The sequence below is a fragment of the Pocillopora damicornis genome, chromosome 5 (assembly GCF_964200805.1).
Source record: "Pocillopora damicornis chromosome 5, jaPocDami1.2, whole genome shotgun sequence".
NCBI classification, from domain to species: Eukaryota; Metazoa; Cnidaria; class Anthozoa; order Scleractinia; family Pocilloporidae; genus Pocillopora; species Pocillopora damicornis.
In genome coordinates this window covers 21,070,565-21,081,014 of record NC_142674.1, presented here as the reverse complement: position 1 = coordinate 21,081,014, position 10,450 = coordinate 21,070,565, and the positions used below count along the sequence as shown (strand labels likewise).

At 36.5% G+C, this 10,450-nt stretch overlaps 1 pseudogene; it reads right to left on the bottom strand.

The window, feature by feature from the left end:
- Positions 1-4,898: 4,898 nt before the first annotated feature.
- On the bottom strand, positions 4,899-8,386 carry LOC149045909 (adenosine receptor A2b-like; annotated as a pseudogene).
- Positions 8,387-10,450: the final 2,064 nt, after the last annotated feature.

Sequence of the window (10,450 nt, the reverse complement as noted above, 5' to 3'; positions counted from 1 at the left end):
ATTGCGTTTATATAAATATATTTTTTTATTCAACCATCTGGCCACATCCAACCTACGTGAAAGCTAATTGAGCTACTATCTATTGTTTACTTAAGTCATACTTAAGTCATATCTAAGAATGTAAACATCCATCACTTTTAAGGTTTTTCGTCAGACGCTTTGGCCACGGAGTTGAACGCCCGTTAATTGGTTTTCAAGAAGGATGAACCAATCAGAAATTGATGACAAACACGGAACATTTTTCACTTCTTCTACTGATATGTTTTAATTAAAAGGATAATTACGGCAGTCCTATTTTAAGAATATCAGTGCAGCATGATAGTTCAAATACTGGAATAAACGAAATTTAGCCAACACCAAATATTTTAAAATACTAATAATTTCAAAACTATCAATCGGTCAGCGTTAAGCGTAAATCGCCCCCCGTTACCCTCAAGTTAAAGACGTTTTAACAAATAAACGAATCCTCTAAGCTCTGTGTTGTCGTAAGTTGCAACCAAATAACTCGTTTTCATACTCGTTTTAAAGGTCATCATGTGCAAGACTTGTGGATCAAGTGCGTCACTTTTCTTTGGAAAAATGTTTGCCAAACACACTAGGAGAAATTAAAAGCATTTCACAAAGACTTACCGAGAAAACGTAACGTTGTAAAATTTCCTGAAAGCGTTTGCCTTTAACAGTCTCTCTTGACATACAACTGATGGATTACATGACTTGAATCATTGTCAAGTAATTCATTTTTAGTCGAAGGAAGGTCTTCCTTGACGAGAATCTCCAAGAAAAGTTTTCATGGAATAAAAAAAGTGTTGGAAATGTTATATCATTGTGACCTACGCTACCAAATGTAAAAAATTTCCAAATGAAAACGGGAAATTAAAAGTATTGATATCAATGAATTTAATATCGGCTTTGACTAACAAAGGTGCAATTCCCCGTTAAATTAATGCGTCACAGCTCATGGGGAAGTTGCACATACACAAATCGACTGTCGTTGACGAGAAGTCAGGCAATTCAGCTCTTGTTTTTCAGGATTTATCGTTTCAAATTTATTATTGATGTACTTTTTCGACAAGAACATAATGCTCTAAAATATCGAAATGAACATACAGCGGAATCACGGACTGTTGTAAAAACACAGCAAAATTGAGGACGGAAATTATATTTTTTACTATGTATCATTAAACGCAAGCTCATAGTTATAAGAGTTATATTAATAATTTGTAGAAGTATTTTGTAACGAAAATCGTTCCATAATTGATTATCAATTGAAGATAATAAACTCTTATATCGGTATTGACTATTTAAGGTGGTGGTCAATTCCCCGCTAAATTAAACACAGCTCATGGGAAAAGTTGCACATATGCAAATCGACTGTCGTTGAGGAAAAGTCAGGCAAGTCAGCTCTCGTTTTCCAGCATTTATCGTTTCAAAGTTATCACGTAATTCATCAACAAGAGCTTAATACTCCAAAACATTGAAGGGAACATACAGTGGACTGGCGGACTGTTGTAAAAACACAGCGAAATTGAGGAGGAAAATGATATTTTTTAATCTAGTTATACGAACAAGATGTTTTTAGGACTAAAATATATGACAGCCTAAATGATTAATTTAAGAAAAACATTTTCCCCAGTAAAGTACAGCCTGTAAAATAATCAATATGTGGTTTTAAATATTGGAGACGTATGTAATATCAACACTACTTCCCTTAAACAAGTGACTTATTTTTGTTTCATCGGAAGCTTTTTAACTGAACAGCAATAAAGATAAGAATTAATATGTCACGAATAGATTCTGAACGAGAAGTCCGCGGAATCTGGGAAAGTTTTGAGTATATGCATCAGCTAATGTTTTTTTTGCGTCGGAACTATTCAGTCGTTAATTAACGACGCTTTTTAAAGAGAAGCCTTTTGCATTCTTGCCATATATCTCTTTTGAAGAAAGCGTAAACTTTATGGTTTATTCCGTGTTTATTTAGTGGCAATTAGCCTCTATTTGGCCAAGAACAACACATGTTTCAAATGACAATAATTTCAAGCGATTAAGCGCCTTCCTTTCAATAAGATTAAGCGCATAGAAAGGTGAATCGTAGCATGCTTATTGCAATTGTATGTCTATAAAATAGGGGGTTACCGAAGAATTAAAGGCAAAAGCGAGGCTGTAGTGTTACTATGGTAACCATTTATGTTATGAAAATTACCTCAAAATGTTAAGAATAATTTGATAATATTTTGACACCATTTTCAAAGGAACATGATAAAAGTGTGTTTGTGTCGATACATCATAAAGTTTGTTTAAAATTATCAAAACCATCTTCAGCCACCTTGATATTGAAACTCTGAGCTGGACTGTGTATATTGTTGAAATAAGTTTAAAAATAAATAGAAACTGAATTAGTAAATAAGCGATCAATAAAACAACAATAAACGAAAAAATTTCTCGCTGCTGCCTCAGAAGTCACCTGGTTCAATGAAAACTGTCATGGTGGCTAAAAATTGGACGAAATTCGTCTTACAGTGTACATGCTGAATTGTCTAATAAGTGCCTCCTTCTACATGTCACTGTAATTTAATGTTTAATTGTAACAACAACAAATATTACACTATATTTCATTCCAATATGTATTACTACATATGAATGTATTCACCTGTTTCACCATTTGTGTTCCCAGTGCTACGCGGCACAACATTCATATGTACCCTTACTTTCTCTTCGCCGCGATTCACCATCCTAAATCGTCCCCGACTTTCTCTGTGCGACCTCGTAGCTCAGTCGGCAGAGTAACGGTAGATCTAATCCGGAGGTCGTGGGTTCGATTCCCACCGAGGTCAAAAGATTTTTTCTTTGCCTCGTGTGGTTCCCTGTTTCCCTTTATTAGGGCTAACGCCCAATGGGTTATTCATGGGTTTAAATAGCACTTTAATTTACACTTCAGAGTTAATTCTCTGTTTCACCATTTGTGTTCCCAGTGCTACGCGGCACAACATTCATATGTACCCTTACTTTCTCTTCGCCGCGATTCACCATCCTAAATCGTCCCCGACTTTCTCTGTGCGACCTCGTAGCTCAGTCGGCAGAGTAACGGTAGATCTAATCCGGAGGTCGTGGGTTCGATTCCCACCGAGGTCAAAAGATTTTTTCTTTGCCTCGTGTGGTTCCCTGTTTCCCTTTATTAGGGCTAACGCCCAATGGGTTATTCATGGGTTTAAATAGCACTTTAATTTACACTTCAGAGTTAATTCTCTGTTTCACCATTTGTATTACTACATAGGTTATTTACCTTGGGAAAAGTCGGGACAGAGTGTCGTCCATCAATTCGCGACGTCGAATTTTCGACACTCTCATCTGCAGATTTAAAGAAATAGCTGCTGCTCTCGGCAGAACTGACGATATTCAAGTTAATAAGGTCGATATGACTTCTTTCTTGGCCGCAAACTGGCTGAAAAAGACGCTGAAATTTCCCTTTTTGGTTCGCAAGCTCTTTCCACGTGCAAGACTGATGGCAAATTCATAAATTTTAATCTTTGAAAATGATTTGTAATTCAAATGAGTTTTCCGACTTTGAACGACGGTCTAAATACCAACGACAAACTTTTCGGTTAGTTTTGTGCGATCGCACTCTATTAAAGAGGTAAAAATATCTTTGCAACCGTAGCAATACCACAACTACTGCATGTAGACAACTCTTCAGTTATTAAAATCGTTGTCCAGATTCAAATTAGACTTGGAAACAGCGCACGAACAATAGCCTTGCGAAGAGCCACTTCTAAATTCCAAATTATCTCATTTATTTCTTTTTTATTTCATTAACTATCAACTCGCTTGAACTCCCTGGAATCACGACAATGTTTTTTTTATTCCCATGCAATTTCGCGATAGAGCTTCACCTGTCTTGACGAAGAAAATTACGGTCGAAGAAATGGGTTGAATTTTTTCCAATTTCCGATAAAGCATGAAAGGAAAAGAGAAAAGAAAGGGAAAGGAGAAAGAAACGTGCAGTCGAGCATCAACTAATAACCTCGCGCTCATCCTCACGAGGGTCATTTCTTTTGGGGTACCAGCGGACGACCTGTACGCATTTGAACCTCTCAAGGGAATATCAATTGTTGACTTAATCTCTTGATGTCTCTAGAACAAAAATTGGCTCTAAGAGACCGGTCGTCAGTTATCCCCAGTGGGGGAGAAAGAGGGGGTTGGACGATACATATGGCTCCGGTGGTCATAAGCGATGCTACAAACATGAAGATTGCCGTGCAAAAGGCTGCCTTACAAAATCTTCGTTCATAGATCAATGATAAAACTAAGCAAGAAATTTCTTTAGGTCAATTAAGGGATCGAGGAACTGACGGACACTATGTCAACGAAATGTTGCGCACAGCTCCTTGTAAACGTTAACATTCTAACCATAATATTTTGTATGGTATCATCGGATTGAACTACACGTGGATTAAGCGATCTGTTACAGAACTGGACACATCAATTGACAAGGAATATAATAAGATTTTACTCTTTTTATTTTATTATGTAAAGCAAGCTCATAATTTTAAGAAACAGATGTTTCTTACATCAAAATACAAGTCAACCTCAATGGTTTAAAGAAAAAACATTACTCCAAAGTAAATTTTGCTGCAAATTAAAATCAAGTATTTCAAAGGATTCAAAGCGTGGAGTGCATTCGGTTGTAAGGCTGCAGAAAAAGCGAGGAGGAACAACAATCAACACGACACCAAAATCAGCCACTGCTAAAGACACGACAAATGCGTTGGTTTTGGTGCAAAGCTGACGTTGACTGCAGACGAGGAAGATGACAAATCCATTTACAACCATCGTGATGATGCAGAAGAACCAGACGAGAACCCAAAACCACATTCCCTTGAATTTCTTTTTAATGGCTGTCCTTAACTACTCTGTTGTTCTTGCGTAAGAACTAGGCTGTTGTTTATTAACGACGCCTTTTGAAGAAGCCTTTTGAATTCTTGCTTTATATCTCTTTTGAAGAAAGCATAAGCTATAGGGTTTATTCCAGAGTTAATAACTCGTAGAGGTATTTTGAAATAATAATCGTTACATGATGTATTATCATTTATAAAAAATACACTACAACGCATCATTATTCCGTAACACGCTAGAAACACACACGTTATCAAAGCCACCCATTTTACTGCTGACGTGTTCTGAGTTTTAGCTCAAGCGACCAGTTGATTAAACCGCAATTGCTCAACTAAAGTGTGATCTCTAGAGTTCAGATTGCAAACAACAAGAAACATCGATGCAAGAAAAAAGATGAGAATTACGCACAAGATTATCTCGAAGAGCAAATACAAGTAGCCGCACATAGTCATGGCAGGATCGATTCCACTAAGTGTAATCGACACTAAAGTAAGAGTGAAAAGAAAAGGAATTCCCCAAGATGTTACAACCATTTGAATAACTCGACGGCGCGTCATACAATTCAAGTATTTCAAAGGTTTCACAACAGCAACATAACGTTCCAGTACTAAACTAACCAAGTTTGTTCCAGAGGTGTAAATAATTAACACCTCTACAAATATCACAATTAATCCCTCTTTTAAGCGTGGAGTGCATTCCGTTGCAAGGCTGCAGAAAAATTGTGGAGGAACAGCAAGCAACCCAACACCAAAGTCAGCCAGGGCTAAAGACACGACAAATGCGTTGGTTTTGGTGCGAAGCTGACGTTTCCTGCAGACGAGGAGGATGACAAATCCATTTACAACCATTGTGAGAATGCTGAGGAACCAGCCGAGAACCCAAAACCACGTTTCCATTGAATCTCTTCTAAATGGCTGTCTAGAACTTTTCAACCGCTTTTTTCGGTAAAGCCAAGAGTGTTTTGAAAGGTTTTAAGGATGAAAAATTGTGTTTATATAGAGCTTTTATTCAACCATATGGCCCCATCTCACCTTCGTAAAAGTTAATTAGGCCAATATCTATTGTTTACTCAAGTCATACTAAAGTCATATTTAAGGCTGGAAACATCCATCGCTTTTTAAGGTTTTTGTCAGACGCTTTGAGCACGAAGTGAAACGCCCGTTAAGTGGTTTTCAAGAAGAACAAACTAATCAGAAATTGATAACAAACGCGGAACATTTTTGACTTCATCATCTTATGTGTTTTAATTCAATGGAAATTACGGAAGTTCTTTCTTGAGAATATCGGTACAGCATGATGGTTCAAATATGCGAATAAACGAAACCTAGCCAACACCAAACATTTGAAATAACAATAATTTCAAAATTATCAATCGGTCAGTGTTAATCGAGTTAAAGACGTTTTAACAAATAAAGAAGCCTCGAAGCTCTGTGTTGTCGTCAAGCACTTCGGAAGCGTCTATAGCGCGAAAGTAATGTAGGGAAAAACACGAGACGTAGTGGAATGTTTTCCCTACTTCTTAGCGCTTGGCGTTTGCAGACCTTTGTTTTCCTGTCCTGTTGCTATTTGCCGGCTTGGTGTTTTCGTCGGGTACTTTGCCGAAATTTCATTTTCCATCTCCGTGTAATTTGAGCTGTTATCGACAGCTTGTTCTACATCAGTTGAAACCAAAGAACTCGTTTTCATATCCGTTTTAAAGGTCATTATGTGCAAGACTTGTGGGTCAATTGCATCACTTTCCTTTGAAAAAGTGTTTGTAAAACGCGTTAGCAGAAATTAAAAACTTTTCCCAAAGACTTATCAAGGAAACGTAACGTTCTAAAATTTCTTGAAAGCGTTTTCCTTTGAAAAGCTATCTTGACATACGTCCGATGGATTACATTACTTGAACACTTGTCAAGTAACTCATTTGAAGTCGAACGAAGATCTTCTTGAAGGCATCTCCAAGAAACGTTTTCATGGAATAAAAAAGTTATGTTGTTACCTACGCTACCAAATGTGAAATATTTCCAAATTATTCACATCAATGAATCTAATATCGGTTTTGACTAACAGAGGTGTAATTCCCCGTTAAATCAAACCGTAACAGCTAATAGGGAAGTTGCACGTATGCAAATTGACTGTCGTAAACAAAGTTCAGCCGATTCAGCTCTTGTTTTTCAGCATTTATCGTTTCAAAGTTATTATTGATGACCTTCTTAAACAGGAACATAATGCTGTAAAACATTGAAGGAAACATATGGCGGATTGGCGGACTGTTGTAAAAACTCAGCAAAATTGAGGAGGAAAATGATATTTTTTTACTCTATATCATTAAAATATACAACGCAAGCTCATTGCTATAAGAACCAGATGTTTCTAGGACTAAAATACATGCCAGGCTAAATGATTAATTTAAGAAAAACATTTTCTCCAGTAAGGTACCGTCTCAAAATAATCATTATGTGGTCTTAAATATTAGAGACGTGTGATATCAACAGTACTTCTTTTAAACAGGTGAGTTATCTTTGTTTCGTCGGAAGCTTTTAAACTGAACAGCAATAAAGATGATAATGAATATGTCACGGATAGATTCTGAACCGGAAGTCCTCGGGATCTAGTAAAGTTTTAAGTATATGCATCAGCTAATGTTGTTCTTGCGTCGAAACTATTCTGTTGTTTATTAACGACGCCTTTTGAAGAGAAGCCTCTTGCATTCTTGTTGTATATCTCTTTTGAAGAAAGCATAAGCTATAGGGTTTATTCCAGAGTTAATAACTACTAGAGGTATTTTGTAATGAAAATCGTTACACGATTGACCAGTTAAAAATAACAAACTACAACGCATCATTATTCCGTAACACGATAAAAACACACACGTTATCAAAGCCACCCATTTTATCGCTGACGCCTTGTTCTGAGTTTTAGCTCTAGTGACCACATTAAACTGCAATTGCTTAGCTAAAGTGCGATCTCTAAAGTAAACAACAAAAAACATGGATGCAAGAAAAAAGATCAGAATTACGCACAAGATTATCTCGAAATAAAAAGACAAGTAGCCGAGCATAGTCCTAACACGATTCATTGCAGTAAGTTTAATCGACACTAAAGTAAGAGTGAAAAGAGAAGGAATTCCCCAAGATGTTGCAACCATTTGAATGACTCGACGGCGCTTCATAAAAGTCAAGTATTTCAAAGGTTTCACAACAGCAACATAACGTTCCAGTACTAAACTAACCAAGTTTGTTCCAGAGGTGTAATAAATGAACACCCTTACAAACATCACAATAAATCCCTCTCTTAAGGGTGGAGTGCACTCGGTTGTGAGGCTGCAGAAAAAGTGTAAAGGAACAGCAATCATTCCAACACCAAAATCAGCCACTGCTAAAGACACGACAAATGCGTTGGTTTTGGTGCGAAGCTGACGTTTACTGCAGACGAGGAAGATGACAAATCCATTAACAACCATCGTGAGAATGCTGAGGAACCAGCCGAGAAGCCAAAACCAAGTTTCCATTGAATGTCTTTTAAATGGCTGTCTAGGACTTTTCAGTTGCTTTCTTCAGTAAAGCCAAGAGTGTTTTGAAAGGTTTTTATTATAAAAAATCGTGTTTAGATATAGTTTTTCATCAACCATCTGGCTCCATCTAACCTGCGTAATAGTTAATTAGGCCAATATCTATTTTTTACTTAAGTCATATTTAAGGCTTCAAACATCCATCACTTTTTAAGGTTTTTGTCAGACGCTTTGTGCACGGAGTTAAACGCCCGTCAAATGGTTTTCAAGAAGAAGGAAACAATTAGAGATTGATAACAAACGCGGAACATTTTTGACTTCATCTTCTAATGTGTTTTAATTCAAAGGAAATAACAGCAGTCTTTTTTTGAGAATATCAATACAGCATGATGGTTCAAATATGCGAATAAACGAAACTTAGCCAACACCAAATATTTTAAATAACAACAATTTCAAAATCATCAATCGGTCAGTGTTGAGCGTAAATCGCCCCCCCCCCCCTTTACTATCAAGTTAGAGACGCTTTCACAAATAAAGAAGCCTCGAAGCTCTGTATGGTCGTAAAGTACTTCGGAAGCGGCTAGAGCGCGAAAGTGATGTGGGGAAAAACACGAGACGTAGTGAAATGTTTTCCCTACTTCTTAGGACTTGGTATGTTTGCAGACCTTTGTTTGCCTTTCCCGTTGCTACTTGCCGGCTTGGTGTTTTCGTCGGTCACTTTGCCAAAATTTTTATTTTTTATCTCCGTGTGATTTGTAATTTGTAATTTGTGCTGTTATCAACAGCTTGTTCTACATCAGTTGAAACGAACCAGCTCGTTTCCATACTCGTTTTAAAGGTCATCATGTACAAGACTTGTGAGTCAAGTGCGTCACTTTTCTTTGAAAAAATTGTTTGCTAAACACACAAGAAGAAATTAATACGTTTTACAAAGACTTATAAAGAAAATGTAACATTCCAAAATTTCCTAAAAACGTTTGCATTTGACGACATAGACCGACGAATTACATGACTAAAATTCTGTCAAATAACTCATTTTAAGTCGAACGAATATTTTCTAACGAGAATCTCTAAGAAAAGTTTTCATAGAATAAAAAGGTGCTGGAAAAGTTATATTGTTGTCACCTACGCAACCAAATGTGAAAAATTTCCAAACGAATAGGGGCAATTAAAGGTATTTATATCAATGAAACTAACATCAAAGGTTATGGTCAATTCCCCGCTAAATTAAACTCAGCTCATGGTGAAGTTGCAAGTAAGCAAATCGAATTCAAGCAATTCAACTCTTGTTTTTCGGCATTTATCGCTTCAAAGTTATTATTGATGTACTTCATCAACCAAAACATAATACCCTAAAACGTTGAAGGGAACATACAGCAGACTGGCGCACTGTTGTAAAAACACAGCAAAATTGAGGAGGAAAATGATATTTTTTTAACTCTATATCATTAAAATATACAACGCAAGACCCAGACGTTTCTAAGACTAAAATGCAAATAAGCTTCTATAATCTAAGAAAAACATTTTCCCCAGCAAAGTACGGCTTAGTGTATTCGATGGAAATAACTGTAATATCAACACTGTATTTCTTAAACAGGTGACTACTCTTCGTTTGAGCTTTTTAAAGCTTCTAACTAAAAAGCAATTAGAATGAAAATTAATACATCACAGATAGATCCAGATTCAGATGTCCTTGGAATATAGGAGAGTTTTAAGTTAATGCATCAGCTAAGTATTTCTTGCGTCGCTTAATCTACTAAGTTGTTAATAAACGACGCCTTTTGAATGAAAGCCTTCCGCATTTTTGCTTTATATCTCTTTTGAAGAAAGCGTAAACTATTGGGCTTATTCCGGATTTAATAACTTGTAATGGTACTTTGTAATAAAAATCGCTACCACATTTATGACCAGTTAAAAATAATACATTACAACGCAAGAATATTCCGTAACACAATAGAAACTTAAACGTTACCAAAACCACCCATTTTACAGCTGATTTTCTTCGAGTTTGAACTTTAACGACACAATGATGAAAATGCAATTGCTTAGCTGAAGTGCGATCTC